The sequence below is a fragment of the Otolemur garnettii genome, unplaced genomic scaffold (genome assembly GCF_000181295.1).
Source record: "Otolemur garnettii isolate 467f Iridium unplaced genomic scaffold, OtoGar3 scaffold00037, whole genome shotgun sequence".
NCBI lineage: Eukaryota > Metazoa > Chordata > Mammalia > Primates > Galagidae > Otolemur > Otolemur garnettii.
This window is the reverse complement of record NW_003852432.1, coordinates 6,444,230-6,450,835: the sequence shown is the minus strand read 5'-3', so window position 1 is coordinate 6,450,835 and position 6,606 is coordinate 6,444,230.

Here is a 6,606-nt window from a genome sequence, read left to right as displayed (position 1 = left end):
AGGTGTTGCTATGAAGGTATTTTGTAGGTTTAATTAAAGTCCATAATCAATCAAGTTTAAATAAGAGAGATCATCCTAGATACTCTATATAGGTCTAATTCAATGAAATGAAAGAGCAGAACTGAGGCTTCCCTGATGAAGTAGAAATTCCATCAGTGGACAGCACATTTTGCTGTGCTCAAGAGTGACGGCCTGCCCTACAGAGTTCAGACTTGCCACAATTGAGTAAACTAATTCTTCGCAATAAACCCCTTAACACATACGTATCTCTTACTGGTTCCTTTTCTCTGGCTGAACCCTGAGATGTATAGGCCTTAATAATATATTCATGTATTTCTTTTTTATTCACAAAAGTAGGATATTTTAATCTGGTGAATTGAAACAATCTCCTTTCACTCTGACTCACCCCCTGCTGCCCAGGAGCTGTGGCATTACAGTGGCTAGAGACATTCTGGGGATCTTATTCAGGGGAGGTTGAGTTTGAGATACATGTAACTTGAGTGCAGTCAAATACATTTATGGCTCACAGACACTTCTGTGGATAGTTATTTCAGCCACACCTTCCAGAAATATTCCCACTACCACTGGTAAAACACAGCTGGGCTCTGACACAAAGGGGCAGGGCCAAAGGTCAAATCAGACCATGACCACGTCATGCAGCATCTAGGGCCACAGATGTGTCATAGAAGAGATTTGAAAAGGTTGAAATGTGTGGAGCCAGAGCTGGTCATTGGAAAATTTTTCCAATTGTTAGACATGTAAAATTTAAGCAAAGAACTTCTCATCAACTTCTTATAAAAATATAAGTTTTCTTTTGACAAGAATATATTTAATAACACGTTGTATGTACAATCATGAATGCACAGTATAGTTTTTTTTCTTTCTGATAGAAATTACTTAAACATAACTTATCATAATCTGTATTTATAATGTAGAAACTTGTAGCACTGTAAATAATGTCTAAATTTACATATTTCACGCCTCTCGACAGTCAGTAATTTTAGTACATTTAATGAACCACACTAGAGGACATACAGAATTATCTTTATATTCTTTTTGTATGAAATGTCATTTCAGATGAAAAAGTGATCACAAGGTCAAAAATGACCAGAACAGAAAAGTATTTGAGAAATACCACATAATTAATAATAATGTTATTTTTGATGACTTTGTAACATTAATTGTATTTATCATATTTAAAAATTGTTGGTATATTATGATTTATTTTCTGATTCTAGATAAATATTTATATCTTTGAATACATAATTCCATATTTATAATTTTATTCTTCTCTTAAAGAGGCCCATTAATCTTAAATTCTCATGAAATCAAGATCTTCACAGCTGATCTCTGTGTAAGTTTGTTTGTTTTGCTGTCCTTTGAAGTTGTTCTGCTCATCACATGACCCAGCTATTACCACTAAAAGCATACCCTCGCTTCTTAAATTTCCATTTCCGTTTACTACCTCAGACAGAAGGGAGAAGCCAATATTCAGGCCACTGTCAAAATGTACAGCAGCAAAATTGCCAGGGTTGGAATTGCAAAGATTGTTCTAAAGAGGGGCTATCAAATGAGGTGATCCAGGGTTGAAGAAGGTGTTTATCTTGGTTATTTTGAAGGATTCTCCAAACCTGACCTTTCTATAGTGCTTGAAAATGGAAGTCTGGGTCCATGCCAGGCCTTTATTCTTCTCCCCAATATAATCTGCATTAACTGTCCTTTTCTAAGCCATCACAAATACTGAGAAAGACAAAAATTCTTTAATAAATGTATGTTCTCAATTCTATCCTAACTATATTTTTAATTATCTTCATAAAACTTCACATTTTAATTACTCTACAAGAAAGAAGCTGAACAAAAATGTATTTTCCAGGCACACGTGACTCCTTTGCAGTCCCCCAGACCCTGCTTTCCCAGACTCTTGCCATCCCTATGCTTTTCCCATATAGAAACTCTCAAGCTGCAGAGCTAAAACTCGAGTTTCAAAATTATGCTCAATAAAGAAAATCAAAAGTCTGACCAAAAGAGCTCCTCAAAATCAGGAGAAGAGACATAAGATTTGTAGAGACATGGATGTTGAGAGCCAAGGACCCAGGGTCAGATAAGATGATAACATCATAAAGGTTAGTTAGAGTGAATGGGATGCCTTTGGAATTATTTCAGAGGCAGTTGTTATTGAGAGTAGTCAGGCTTTAATGTGATCTGTATGACAGGTCTCCTTTGCTCATTTGTCCACTAGATTCATTTAAAAGATGGGACTTGGGTCAGGCCATTCATTAAAAGTTCCTACAGACAGAAATGCCAGGCTATTTTCCAGGTTCTGTTCATTGTATCTCTGCCTCCCCACTTCCTAGATAGCAACTCTGTATGAGGATTAAAAAGCAGTTTGAATGGATCAACAAACTGTGACATATGTATACTATGGAATACTATATAGCCATAGAAAAGTTGAAGTCTTTATGTCTTTTATGTTTACCTGGATGGAGTTGAAACACATTCTTTTTAGTAAAATATCTCAAGAATGGGGAAAAAAATCCGATGTCTTTGATACTAATATGAGACCAAAATATAAACAATTGCACATCCACACAAATGATAAAACCCAAATATAGTCTAGTGAGAGGGAGGGAAGAACAGGGAGAGAGGTGGGGACAAGTGGGAGGGATATCGGAGGGAGGACAGAGGGCAGTTGGCAGGATCACACCTAACGTTTACAATGTGAGGGTGTTCAGCATGCCCCCCGGGGTGAAGGGCTCAACTACAACTTGAACTTTACCTTGGAAGTGAGAACAATGGAACCTAAAAATTTGAACCTTCATATTAAGTTAAAATTTTAAAAATGTTTGACATTTTTTTAAAAATAAAAATTAATTAAAAGACAAACATAAAAAGCAGTTTCATTCTGCTTTGGCATCCCTAGACTTGGCTGGACAAACATCCTCTCCCTATGTTATCATGGATCAGTGCCAGACAATCTGTTGAGAAAGATAAGGAAGGAGATTTCTCCCAGTCGCTGTGTAGGGGTCACAAGTTCCTATTCCATTTAGGCCTTTAGTAATTCTTTTTGTTCCCTTTGCATTAGGTGTTCCAAGATAATGAATACTTCCATAGCAACAAAAGTCTGACAATAAACTGTTACCTTGATTTTCACATTTTCAAAGAAAAATCCCTCAATGACAGCTCGTCTCAGCACTGAGCATGCAGTCAGGGCTACAAGGTGAACAGTTTTTCTATTCCGTCTTTTTAGCAGCATCACTGATTGATTCTCTTAGATAGGGTTTTAGATTGGATTTGATGATCATTTTTTTCAGTTTTATAGCTTGTTATTAGCAACTAAAATACGCAGGTACTTTTGAAACAACACAAGCAATAACTCACCAGTAGAAATTTATTATATTCTAATACAAATGATTTATAAATGCAATTTTATTATAAAACTTCTATCCTTTCTGTCTCTCTCTCTTTACAATTATAGATGTATTCTAAGAGCAGAAAGTATGTGCATAACTGACAAAAAAAAAGAAAAAAAGCACAAAATATTTCAAAGGTAGCTAAGTGTTCCACAGACTAAATTCAAAGAATGACTGTTACTATCATACCTTCCTGTCCCCAACCAATTACCTTCTTTCTATGTAAAATACACTTTGGGGCAATCTACCTTACTTTGTCTTAAACAAGAAAACACTTGGCAGTGAATTAAAAGTAAGGAGAGACTATGTCCATCAGCCCCAGGGAACTTGAGTTCCGGCAGTTTTGAGGGTTTGAGACTCCCAGTGGTCAGGGGCTGTGTCTTTGTAAAGGCCTGGCGGGATCTCCATGTAGATCACTGGCATGTGAAGTGGCTTTCAGAAAATTCAGAGCTTCGGTGGCTGTCCTGAACATTCACACTAAACATTTCTACACTGGCTTGACAGGGTATCACTTAAAAATGAAATGTTTGCATTGATTTCCTTTTTCTGGATGTTGTGATTATGGCTTTTAGGGGCCAATGAATAACTCTCCTTTCTTCCTTACCCTGGTAAATGCAGAAATATGATAGAAACCAAAGGATCAAAGCATGAACTTTATGACTGATAAAAACTAGAATAGAAAATGTGGCTTAAATGTTGAACCTTAATAAAATTTCTAACACTTTTCCTCTGTATCAAACTCACCTTCATGCAGTGATGAACAGCTCTATGCTTTTTCTGTGGAGACACTCATTCAGACATTCAAAAAACATTTCTTTTTTTATTGTGGCTTTCTTTTATTTATTTATTTTTATTTCAAACTAATAGGAGGGTACAAATGTTGCAATTGCAGCAATACCAAAAATAAATAAATGGGATTTGATCAAGCTAAAAAACTACCGCAAAGCTTTGGTACCACAACCAAAGCAAAGAGACAGCCTTTGGAATGGGAGAAGATTTTTGCATGTTACGAATCTGAAAAAGGCCTGATAAATAGAATCTACAGAGAACTCAAATTAATCAACAGGAGAAGACCATATGACCCCATTTCTATGTGAGCCAGAGACTTGAGCAGAAACTTCTGTGAAGATGAGAGATGAATGGCCAGCAAGTACACACACACAAAAAAATGCTCAGCATCTTCAATCATTAGAGAAAAGGAAATAGAAACCACTCTGAGACATCAAAAAACATTTCTTAAGTGTCCATTATGGACCAAACACTATTTTAGGTACTGAAGTTTCAGTAGTGAGGAAATTATAGTCACGCACACATGGAGCTTACATTCTAATTGGTGGGGAGGTAGAAAATAAACTAATAAATAGATAACAATGAAAGATAGAAGTAAACTTTCTTTTTTCTTTTTCTTTCTTTCTATTTTGTTTTTCTTTTGAGACAGGTTCTCACTCTTCTTCCCAAGCTGAAGTGCAGTGGTACAATCATACCTCACCAAAGCCTCAAACTCCTGAGCTCAGGCAATTTTCCTGCAAGGTATTAAATTTAATTAAAAACCACTGGAAGACTGAGAGCAGATAAATGACATGGGTTGATATGCCTTTCATAAAGATCAGTCTGGCTACTCACAGAATTTTGTTACTAGTCAAAGAGTCAAATAGACCTATTGAGATACTCCAAGTGAGAGATAATGTTCATTTAGCCCAAGTAGCCGTGCCGTCGGAGGTAAGAAGAGCTTGTATTGTGGGTGTGTCGTGCCTTCCACTTGCCCATTCCTACCTTAATGGTCTTCACTCCATGAGTCAGGAAACCAGGTGAGAATTTTGCTGGTTTCTGAGTATTTATATTCCAATTTTACATTCCAGATTTAAAGAAATAATCATAGTAAGGTTTAGGAATACACTGGACCAGCTATGATAAAGGCCTGAGCCAAAATTCTATTGATGACCTGACCCCATAAGCCTCTACTCCATCTGGTGTACTGCAGTGATGTTTTGGGTCTTCAGAAATTACATCATAGACAGTGTCTAATCATCCCTGAAGAGTCTGATTATTCCCACCAAGACTCAGTCACCATGGCACAAAGGTTAATAGAGAGCAAAGTCCTCAAGGGTGCTCATCCTTTCCTTCCTTCTTCAAAGGGCTAGAAACTGGTTAATGTCTGTAAATGGATTTATAAAGGACCAAGACTGGTGTTTCATGTCAGATCCCTCCCCATTCATAACACTTAGAGTTTTTCCATTTCTACATGTACAGATCAAGAAAGACTTTGGGAAGTTGTCCCAACTAGACAATACCAAATACCTTTGCAAATCAAATTATTCTGATTAATGCTTTGGCATCCCTATCCAATATGATAATTATGCCCATCTTGCCATGCAATTAAATGCCTCCATTGGAATATTTGTTGGGGGATCCTACTTCAGTGGTCACAGCTTCCCACCATGATTTATGACATGCAAAGAACACTCATCACAGAGAGCTTCAAGCATGCAGGGCTTCCTTCATGAATGTCTTTCTAATGGCTATGGTAACGTATGTGTCTTCTTGATCCACACAGAATGGGTGAGCAGGTCTTATGTGTTAAATTCGTTCTAACTTTTCAATTTCCCTAAGCCTTTGGATACTGGCAGTTCAGATTTATTTATTGGATATCATCTTTGGGTTCATATATCAGCTCAACCAAGTAACAAACTGTTAGAGCCTTCCCTGGTCCCTCAAGTGAATCCATTGACTATCAAAATTCTGCTTAATAATTCAATGTCAATAAATTCAGCCTGATTCAACCTGTATTCCTTCCACCTCGATCGCACTCATGTTCCTCAAGGTTCTGTCAATATTAAAATCATGAGATCTTTTAAAGAAGGTATATTTCATGTCCTCACAGATCTTGGATCTGCTAGGACTTAAATCTAGCTGTAGATCTGGAAGAAAAGAGAGTTTGGGGTAAGGTAAGGATCCAGAGAGGATTAGCCATATCTTATAAGACAACTACCTCAGGGGAGAATTTTATAGGTATTTTAGGTACAGAGAGACTAACCTCCTGAGGCATGGATGGCAGAGCTATTTCTTCTGGCACAGAAAGCTAAATAGAATTTAGAGGTTTAAATACCCAGCTTCATCTGAATCTTCCCGTATGTCCTGATTCCAATTTTCAGAATCCCATTCCTTCCAATCAATGTTAAATAAATGAAGGGACCCT